Source organism: Cinclus cinclus, chromosome Z (assembly GCF_963662255.1).
Source record: "Cinclus cinclus chromosome Z, bCinCin1.1, whole genome shotgun sequence".
NCBI lineage: Eukaryota > Metazoa > Chordata > Aves > Passeriformes > Cinclidae > Cinclus > Cinclus cinclus.
Genome location: NC_085084.1, coordinates 7,848,052 through 7,859,236, shown reverse-complemented (window position 1 = coordinate 7,859,236; position 11,185 = coordinate 7,848,052).

Genomic DNA, 11,185 nt, shown 5'->3' with positions numbered 1-11,185 from the left:
TGAGTCAGTTCCTCTGGCCCTCACTGTTTCTACATGCAAGTTCATGTGCTTGAAGAGAATGTAGACAGGTGACTCTAGAAATCTGCCACATTTCTATGACACTTAATTACTAAGATTTTACATAGTAGAGGTTGTCTTCATTAGGCAGTAGAGCACATTTAGGAAACACTGGCACTCATTTCAAATGTCAAAGGACCAGCAATGACCACAGCCTCAAGAAGAGAAGAAACATTACTGAATTATATTCTCTTTCAATATAGGGAAAGCTTTTAAGTTTACATTTGCTTTTGAAAATCTATTTGTAATTAATTTTTGCAGGGACTACGTTTATCGATTTGGTTGCACAGAGCTGGACTTCTGAGCTACATTTATATCTGCCTGTCTAACAGCAAAGCAGAGGTAATGATAATATTTGATTCTTCTAGTGGACAGCTGTTACAAAACTGAGTCTTGAACTGAGGCATTTGTAATGCAGCCATTAAGTAAACTCTATACATGTCTGAAACTACAACAACAAAATCCCAAACCACATCAGCTGCTAAGGAGGGCAAAACACATTAATGCCGCTGACGGAGAGAAAAATTTCTACACCATTTCTCCCTCAAGTTAACCAAAGTAAAATTTATAGAGCTCATGATACGAATCCAAGATGAAGTGGCAATGGGAATGATAGACACCAATTCCTAACACTGACACACCAATGCTTCTGGTCCTCTGAGCCTGAGCACCTGGCTCTTTTGCATGACAAAAACTCCCTCCACAAGGAAATGAATCCTTCAAAGCATCCTGAGATTAACTTTTGCAAGGTGTAAATATTTAACATGCTGAAATTTGGTACCAAGACAGACAGCATCTTGTGCCAGGGATGTGTCCCAGGCCCGATGCACCTGCCTGGTGTGCTGGTGTGTTCTGAAAAGGAAAGTACAGGTGTCTTTGCAGGTTTTGGCAGGTGCCTCAGAAGAAATAGCCTGGACTTGTGCCATGTGCCCAGTGCCATTTCCTAGCAAGAGCCCTAGCACAGGCCTCCCTCAGCTGCTCCCCTGCAGGGCCAGCCTTGCCCTGAGCCTTGCCACGGAGCATCCCTGGCTGTATCCAATGTGAGCCAGGGCCCTGCCGCGCCTGCTCCAAAGGCCACAGCTGCCCCAGAGCCCAAGGGCTGCAGGAGGCCTGACTGCCCTTGCCACCATCAGTGCTCTGACAGAAGCTCTGAGCCATTCCCAGCCTTTCATACCACACACACACACACACAGACACACACACGCACACACACACACACACACACAGACACAGACACACAGACACTTCTCCCTGCCCTCCTGCTCTGCAAATCCCAGGGGGGATGCAGCACCAGAGCTGCAGCTGACCCTGTGCAACTGCACTGCAGGAAGGGAGGGCCCGTCCAGGACAAACCCACCTCAGGGTCCATCTCAGCTCTCCCTCCCACCACACCCATCTCCTCCTATTCCTTTCTATCACTTGATCACATTTACTACTAAATACCTTTGTACTATTGATTCTGGAATATGGCCTTGCTTGCATCTTAATTCAGGCAGAGGCTTCTCTTAATAGTTAAATCATTACACCATGGTTATCCACACAGGAACTAAGAAACACAGCCCAACAATATCTTCATGAACATCCAAAGGACACTTCTCCTTCAGCCTCAACAAGTGTTTTTACTTCCTATTGGACTTTTGGTTCTACTTCAGTACCATGTCAGGCGCTGGGATTCTGGAGCTCCAAAATTTATCCGTTTTGGCACCTCATATTTGCAGGGGCAAATGGAGCCGACACTTGGGGCCAGGGATGAAGTGGAACGGGAATCTGGAAGGCAGAACCAAGGAAGCAGCTGCTGGAAGGACTTGATTGGGCTGCTGGTCAATCCTCTGCTTCTTGCTGTCCTGGATTAGGGAACATTTGGAAGGAAACCTCTGAATGGGTTCCCTCTGGGAAACAGACTGCCCTCATAGCGGCCCCTCCTCCAACTGGTTTGGGCAAAGATTTCCTTGGAGTGAAGTGGAAAAGAGGTGTTTATTTAACAGGCAAAGCAGTCCCCAGCACAAAAATGAAGAACACTAAACAACAAAACCTCTCTCTGCTCTGACAAATGAGATGACACATTCAGCAGAGTCCCTTTTGTGGGGTGCAGCCCGGCTCACTCAGGCTGTTCTCAGTCCCTCCAGAGCTGGGAAATGCCACAGCCCAGGCCAGGCATTCTGTGCCACAGGTGCCAGATCCTGCTGCTCTTCTGAGTTTTCCAGTCTAGAGCAGCTTCCAACAATTCCAAGAAAAAGGAAAATAACATACAGTCTAGGGAACTTCTGTGCCTCAGCTAGGCAAAAACAAAGTAAAAGCAAAGGAGAGCTCTCTCCTGCTGTCCACTACAGACAGCACAGTCTGTGTGTAGGAATGTGGGGGAGCAAGTGCAGTCCCTGATGACAAACTGTGCACCTCTTCTCTCCCCCTTCACTCTTGGAACCAGTCTTCAAGTTGCAGAACTTAATAGCCAACCCAAAGAGAACAAACAACTGGGGATGCAAGCATCATAAAGTCAACCCAGGACACTTGCTCATCACAGGGCTCATAAAGTCTGAATCTAGGGGCACAAAGTTTGCATGAGTTTCTGCACTCTTGTCAGAAGGAAAACCAATTCCATTCTAGAGGGGTTACTGGCACCAAGGCTCCAATAACTTGCACACAAAGTTGAGTGTTCCTCATTAAAATGACAAGATTGGGTTGGAAAGAGCCATGCACTTGTGAATTGCTCTTTGTCTCTTTTCAAAGGCATTTGGGAAGCTCTGCACACATAAGCTCAAAGCCATCATTTCAGAGAAATGTTGGAAAATTATGAAAATAAAATGATGTGGCATAAGGAAAAAATCAGCTGCAACAGGAAGGAACACTGAGGATCTTGGCAATCTCTCCTTGCTTTTCATCTGGTCTTTTGTGGCAAGTTTATCCCTTATAGTCTTTGTTAGCTTACATTGCCACTCTATACACACACCTCGGAATGTCAGCAGGTGGAGATTGTCATTTCATAGCTGAAATTGGACAAAATCGATACAGAACACTCCAAGTTCCTTGGGACGTAACCTATGGAGGTCTTACCCCAGCAGCAAGATGGGAGAACAAATCAGAGTCTAAAAAGACACATGAATAAAATTTGCAAGGAAACCACTGGGATGTGGCCAAAAGCACTTTCCCTTGCACTATCGAGGATCAGAATTCAAGTGGCTTCTAAAGAAAAAAGTGAGCCCATATGAAATGCTAAGTGGAAGACCTTCCCAGGTTACAATGCTTTCTAGAGACAATCATGTGATAGGAAATGATCATTTAAATCTGTGTGTATCACCTTTGGGAAAAGTGATCTCATCCTTGGGAAAAGTTCTCTCATCTTTGGACAGATTTCTGGTGTGAGCATCCCTGATGACTTTGGAGGTCAGGTACATACCTCATCAACCTGGGGACTGTGTCTATGTCAGAAAGCAAAGCAAGAAGGCACTGAAAGAAAAGTGGATTTGACCATTTCAAGTACTCCTAAGCACTCCTGCATCAATAAAAAGGGATGGGATAAGAGCATTGGTAGAACTTCCACAAAGGAAGCCAGCTACAACACTTGAAGATCTAGATGGCAAAATAAAGTCAACTGAGAATTTGAAGCCTCTAAAAGCATGAACATATGACTTCTTTACGCTGTATAGAATTAGAGGAATTGCCATGTAAGGAGTGAGAAGTCATGAAGGGGTAACCATGAAAAATCCTCTGTTTCAGCCCACTCTTGACAGCAACACTCTTGCATGTGGTTCCAAGCAGCAGCAGTCAGCAAGCCAAGGGCAGGCTCCCCAGCAGAATTCTCCCCATGCTCCCCGTGGCAGAGTTCCTTGTGCTGCTGCACTCCAGAGGTATAGGAGCAGCCCGTGCCCCAGGCAAAAATGGACCCAAATCTTGGGATTTAAGAGGTGACATTTTCTTGAACTTCACTGGAAGGAGAACAAAGGGCAGCAACAACTCAGCTGTTCAATCACAAAATGCAGCAAGATATCTCAGTTATGGGGACTTAACTGTGGTGGCATGGAGATAATTGAGGAAGTTCTAAAATACTCTCCAAGGAAGAAATGGGCTTTCACAGCCCCATTTGAGTCTTATCATATATTTTCTTCCCTCAGTCATTTTTCTATCCTTCCCCATAAAAATGTTATGACATTGCTCGCCAAAACTCCGCAGTGTCATCTGAATATATTAACAATGGGAGAATTAGGAAAATGGCTGGACTTCCAAGTCCCCATAGGTCTGTGCAGGAATCAACAGCTCTGTCTCTCTAGAATATCTAGTTGTGACGGACTATTTTTGAAAGAACTACTGAACAGTGTCTCCATATTGACACATTCACTAAATTTCTCTTTAAAACCTGCTCAAGTATCTTCCCTCCAACACTTGTAAATGTGTTTGACAAAACATTTGCCAAGATCTCCATATTCCTTGTCACACTGACAAAGTCAAACCACGGTCTACAAGGGGTCCTAGGAGGTGCTTCAACTGACATCTTGGAGCAGCCCATATGCATTCCTCTCTAACCCTCCAAAAGATGGTGATTAGGGGAAGGGATTTGCCCAAATTTTTATACCTTTGACAGAATAATGTAAAGATTTAAAATTACAAGAAAGACCAAAAATCACCCCTATACCTATCATAAAGAATTTCAGTTTTCCACAATATCCTCTTAGCATGTGCATCGCCTCATAGTAGAGGTACTGGGCTTCTACCCTCTACTGAAAAAGTTTATTTCCATGGATAAACCTAAGGCTTGAAGCAAAGAATTGACCAGAAGAAAGCCATTCCAAACAATGTATAAAGAATGAGAGATACAGCTATCAACAGTGACATTTCTTTATTGGAAAAGTTCAAAACTAACTGCTTTCAGCTTCTAAAACTGCCTAAACTTCTTTGGACTAATCCTACATTTTTAACAAGTAATCATCTGCTCAGTGCTATGTGCTAACATATCTAACTGTTCAATAGTAACTTAAATAATCCTAAAAGCCTATTCTTCTATTTCAAATAAAAATCCAGAGGTCACTGATTTATAAGGCTGAAGCAGATGTCTGGTGCCAGGACTCCGCTACCTGCTTGTCAAATTCTGATATTCGGCTCTGAATATGGGACAGCTTTTTATGGAGGTACTGGCACCTGCTCTTCATTTCAGAGTAGCTGGGGCTACCCTGTGAAGGGGAAAGAAAAAAAAAATAGGAAATACAAGCATCTCTGCTGAGTTTCGAATCTGATATCCCTTGCTTTAAAAAAGCCTTGAGCCAGACTCAGCAGTAACCATGGCCCTGCAGGTCTGGTCTCACACATACCTCTTGTAACTGCTGATAATCTGCTAGGACTCGATGAAGCAGCATCTTCAAGAAAAAACCATGAAGAATGTTTCACTACTACTATAAAATGCAAACCTAGGTAAAACGCTAAAACTACCCTCAGTTTGACTCCAGAGATTTTCTTCTCTGTGAGCCACCACTCATCTGGAATGTTTGCAAAAACAAAACTCCAACTCCAAGCATAACCCAAGATCTGCAATTAAGCCTCTGAATAGGGAACACAAGGAGCACATGCTCTGAGGCTCTGCTTGGGACACATCTCACCTTCCTGTTTGTTCATAAACACCTCAAAGAGGGTTTTTTGGGCAGGGCCTTGCAAAAACTCAGACCCAGCCCAAGCAGTGGCTGAGCACATGTGCCAATTCTGCAGTTTCCATTTGTCCCACTGAGCAGCTCCAGGGAATCCAAAACAGTGCTGTGATGAAGCACAGCCTTCACGGTTTAATCCTTCTTTACCTGGTAGGCTTTGGAGCCTCGATTCAGAGACTTCCATTGTTCATGAAACCATCTGAAATTCCTGCCGATCTTGTCAATCTGAGTATGTAAATCCTGGTATTCCTCATACTCTGCATTGAAGTCATCCTTGTAGTGCTGGTGTTGCTCCCAGGAGACTATGGCTATATATTTTCTAATGGTAAAAAAATAGATCATTTCTCTATGAATGAACTCTGAGAGAACATTCTAATGTGTTCCTATTCCATAAAGCACATGTGTAGTTTTACACCAAGCACATGGCAAATGTCAAGCACAGACCCCCAAGCTCTGAGTCAGTTCCTCTGGCCCTCACTGTTTCTACATGCAAGTTCAAGTGATTGAAGAGAATGTAGACAGGTGACTCTAGAAATCTGTCACATGTCTATGACACCTAATTACTACAAGTTTACATAGTAGAGGTTTTCTTCATTAGCAAGTGGAACCCATTCAGAAACATTGGGACTCATTTCAAATGTCAAAGGAACAACAGAGACCACGGCCTCAGGAAAAGAAGACCCATTGCTAAAGTATATTCTCTCTGTAGTTAGGAACACATTTGAATTTACATTTCCTTTTGAAAATCCATTTGTAATTCATTTTTGGCAGCGACTGCATTTATGGATTTGTTTGCACAGAGCTGGACTTCTGAGCTACATTTATGTCTGCCTGTCTAACAGCAAAGCAGAGGTGATGATAATATTTGATTCTTTTACTGGACAGCTGTTACAAAACTGAGCCTTGAACTGAGGCACTTGCAATACAGCCATTAGAAAAAAAAAAACAACTCTACACAAGTCTGAAACTACAACAACAAAATCCCAAACCACACCAGCTGCTAAGGAGGGCAAAACCCATTAATACATAATGACACTGATGGGAGAAATTTTTTCTTCATTCCCTTCTCCCTCAAATTAACATGAGTTAATTTTGCAAAGATCATTATATAAATCCAAAATGATGTGGCAATGACAATAACAGACACCAGTTCCTAACACTGACACACCAATGCTTCTACTCCTCTGAGCCTGAGCCTCTGTCCTGCCTCTTTTGCACGATAAAAACTCCCTCCACATGGAAATGAATCCTTCAAAGCCTCCTGAGATTAATTGTTGCAAGCAGTAAATACTTCACATGCTGAAATTCAGTACCAAGACAAAAAACAGCTTGTGCCAGGGATGTGTCCCAGGCCCGATGCAGCTGCCTGGTGTGCTGGTGTGTTCTGGAAAGGAAAGTACAGGTGTCTTTGCAGGTTTTGGCAGGTGCCTCAGAAGAAATAGCCTGGACTTGTGCCATGTGCCCAGTGCCATTTCCTAGCAAGAGCCCTAGCACAGGCCTCCCTCAGCTGCTCCCCTGCAGGGCCAGCCTTGCCCTGAGCCTTGCCACGGAGCATCCCTGGCTGTATCCAATGTGAGCCAGGGCCCTGCCGCGCCTGCTCCAAAGGCCACAGCTGCCCCAGAGCCCAAGGGCTGCAGGAGGCCTGACTGCCCTTGCCACCATCAGTGCTCTGACAGAAGCTCTGAGCCATTCCCAGCCTTTCATACCACACACACACACATGCACACACACAGACACACACGCACACATGCACACACACAGACACACACGCACACATGCACACACACACACACTTGTGCAGAAATGCTCTTTCTTGCCCACTGGCACATGGAACTGCTCCTGTTTTGTCGCCCTGTTTCCCAGACAATCCTGCCCAAGTCCTTGGAAACACAGGTGGGATCCCTGACGTCCTGACTGGCAGCTGCAATCTCATCTTCAGACATGTGAGTCTCACTAATCACATCTCTGAGTGCCTCCATCCATGTACTCCATCACCAGCCAGCATTGCTTATCCACAAGGTGGCTGAAAGAAGGAAATAGAGGCATGGAGATCAATGTGCAATGCAACATTGCTGTTTGGAAAATAGAGTGATTCTTGATTCTTCTTTCTGGATCCCTTTTTAACAGGGATAGAGAGAAGGAATTGCTTTTTTTTCCGGCACCTACTATTTTGTATCCATGGAACTAAGGCATATTCACTACTTTGCACAAACACATAGGCTAAGCATTTCTGCAGATAATTTTACTTTTATAAATCATTTCCACAGAATTATTTGTATTAGAATAAAGGTCTCTTAAAAGTCTCTGGTGGTCATCTGGGGAACATCCCATGTCTTAAACTATCCTTTGATGGTCAAAAGCCTCCTAAAACCAGTTGATTCCCCTTAAATACATTGCAGCGATCTTCTCAGAAGGCCCACTCTATTCTCAAGACTAAGATATCCACTTGCACACATCAATCATTGGTATGAGGGAATACAGGACTAAGAACTCTCTGGTAAAGTTTCAGGAATTCACAGGTTGTTACAGTCAAACACTTTTTTGACATTTTCCACTGCACTCCATTGCCAGCAGATGTCCCCACCCTGTTCCATTCCCCCTGCAGAACCCTGTACCTACTATCCATGGGCACCAGGGAAGGAGCAGCAGTGGCAGAGGACACGCACCCGCTGCGCTGGGCAGGAACCAAAACGCTCTCGAGTCACAGCTGCAGGCCTGTATGTGCACAGGATGCTCCGGCTGCCCCACTCCTCATCGGCTCTTGGCCTTTGGAAATGCAATTGCACTTTCTGCCTCCTGGAGAAGTACCACGGTTGTGAAAAAATTGGAAGGTGTGCCGTGTTCCGCAGGCACTGCAGTGTGGAGGACGCGATGCCCTAATGATTGAGAAACAAAAGAACACACTTTTGTGACAATATTACGCAATAGGAGGTAATATCAAATCCGGTCTCTAACTGGAGGCCTCCAGGGGCAGATACGGAAAAATGTCCACCCCACATAGGGCAAATTTGGTTTTATAAGTTTTGAAAATTAGCATAATTGACAAGAATTCCCAATTAGAAGCACAATAATGAGGATATTTTCCCCCTTTTCAATCCACCTCCTCTGGAGCCCCTCTTTCTTGCTAATAGCGGTATGGGCTACACTCATTTTATGAGAAAGTGTCCTGACAATGTGTTTTAACCTTGGTTCCCAGAGGAAGCAAGATAGGATAGGAGCCTTAGGAATGTGTTTTGTCTTTCTGCCTATCAGGGGAGGAAAAGTACTGAAGTTACCTAGGAACTATGTAACCGTACAGCAATAGTCTATACATCTATGAATATATATGAAGGAAATAAAAAAACAAAAAATAATTTGGGTGGCAGAAGGAGAACCGTCACCAACTCCTAATCATATCACAACCACCATAATCAGAACTTTCCAAATTGAAGAAAAAAAAAACATTGGACAATTCAGAAAGTTAATGTAGAGCTTATTCACAGGATGACAAGGAAGGGAAGCTTCCAATGGAGTTCAGGTTTAATAAAAGTTGTTATTCTGAGTTCTACTCAGGGCCTGAACTCGAGAGAGCCATCCTGAATTAGTCATCACCACCTCCTGAACTCCCTCCATTGATTTATTGCAATGATCAGAGGTGCCAGTCTCGAGAGAGGTTCAGCTGTCTTTAAATATGGATGTTGTCCAGAGGGAAAACAACAACAACAAAGGAGCCATTACTTTGCAAACTCAGCGCCTCACAGGATCAAGAGAGATTCTTTGGTTTCCAGAAATATGCAGAAATAGGACTGGACGGGACCATCTGCACCTCTGCCTTCATGACCTCGCTATCACAGGCCAATATGGCCCATAGTCCCACTAGTTCATTCATCAAGGCGTCTTCAGCAGCAGCAGCAGAAGCGCAGCTCAGAAAGCCACAGGCAGCAGTTCCCATTCCCTGTGAGTGCATGGCTGCGGGCCAGGACTGCCGGGGCCAGGGCGGGCGGAGAGCACGGGCAGCACCGACCCTGACGAGCCACTGCTCTGACACTGCCAGGGGGACCCCACTGAGACCAGGGGTCGGGAGGTGCCACTGAGCACTGAGATGGTTTTGGCCATGCAGCAAGGCAGCTCAGGCGCCTACCTGAGCCTTGAGTAGGCAGCAGCCAGCTCTGCCTGCAGCACCGTGTGGGCCAGAGAGCTGCTGTGCTTCAGACTCACAGCCAAGGCCACCCAGCAGGACAATTTCCACGTCAGAGCTGCAGAGACCTTTCCTCTTACCTTGGTGGATCCCAGGGAAAAATTTTGTACACTGTGACAGAGAATCTGCTTGTCCAAGAGACTTATGACTCCACACACAAGGAGCTCAGCACATCCAGAGCTTGAGCAATCCCTGTGGGACCAGCTGAGGATTCCATTGCAGCTGAGGGGACAGGATCACTGCCTGTAAAAGGACAATTCCAGTGAAGTACTAAGGCTGAACAACAAGCTCTGAGCCAAAGATGACCTCCAGCCAAATATTATATATATATTCACTCATTAGCAAAATATGGATGATCATTACCAGTATATGTATGAATCTGCTTGTCAGCGCAACAGGCATTTACCTCTCTACACTTAGAAGCCAGACAAGGCCACAAAATCACTGTCTGTTTTCTCCTGAAGTTATATGGTCAAAGTAAACGCCCTTAGTTCCTCCCTGAGCCCTAGCCAAGAGGAAGATGAAAGCAGATGTTCCCGCAATACAAGTTATGGTGGCTTGTTTATTCAACAGTATAAAATCTGTGCCTCTCACAGCAAAGGTGGTGACCATGCATGAGGGTGGGCAAACTGCACAGGAGTTTCCAGTTCCTGGCAGTGCCTCTCCAATCCTTTGCTGTGACAGGGGCTCCCCAGGGGACGGGTGTGTCAGGATGATGGTCAAGTATTAGGGCCACTGGTGATGTACCTTTCCTAGTCTCTACAGACAATCTTTTGCAGTAATAATTGGGTGCATTGCTTAGCTTATCCTTTTGTATTTCATTGTTGCTTTGCACTTCAATAAATGACACTTATTCCATAAGTTGGTGTTGGTGTCTTTGGTGCTGCCCCTGCCTGCTGGCAAAACAGCAACACATTGCCTTCAGAGCTGGACTTGGTGGAGGCACAAGATGGTGGCGGGGGCTGAGGCAGACACACACAAGACGGTGACCAGGGCTGAGGCAGACACACAGAAGACGGTGACCAGGGCTGAGGCTGTCCCTCCCTGGGTGCTCTGCAGCCCCTGCCTGCCCAGCCCCAGCCCTGGAGCAGCACAGGGCGGGCAGAGCACCCCCCCCCTCTCCCCCCCCCCCCTTTCAGCCCTCTGTTTAAATGGACGTTTACAGACACCCAGGGTGTGGGGAATGGAATCCCCAAACACAGGTCCTTTGTTGAAGAGCTATTTAATTGTTAAAGGTTTAATTCTTAAATGCTAATGTTCCAAGATTGTTAAGCTATAATTGTTAAATGCTAATGTTCCAAGATTGTTAAGGTATAATTGT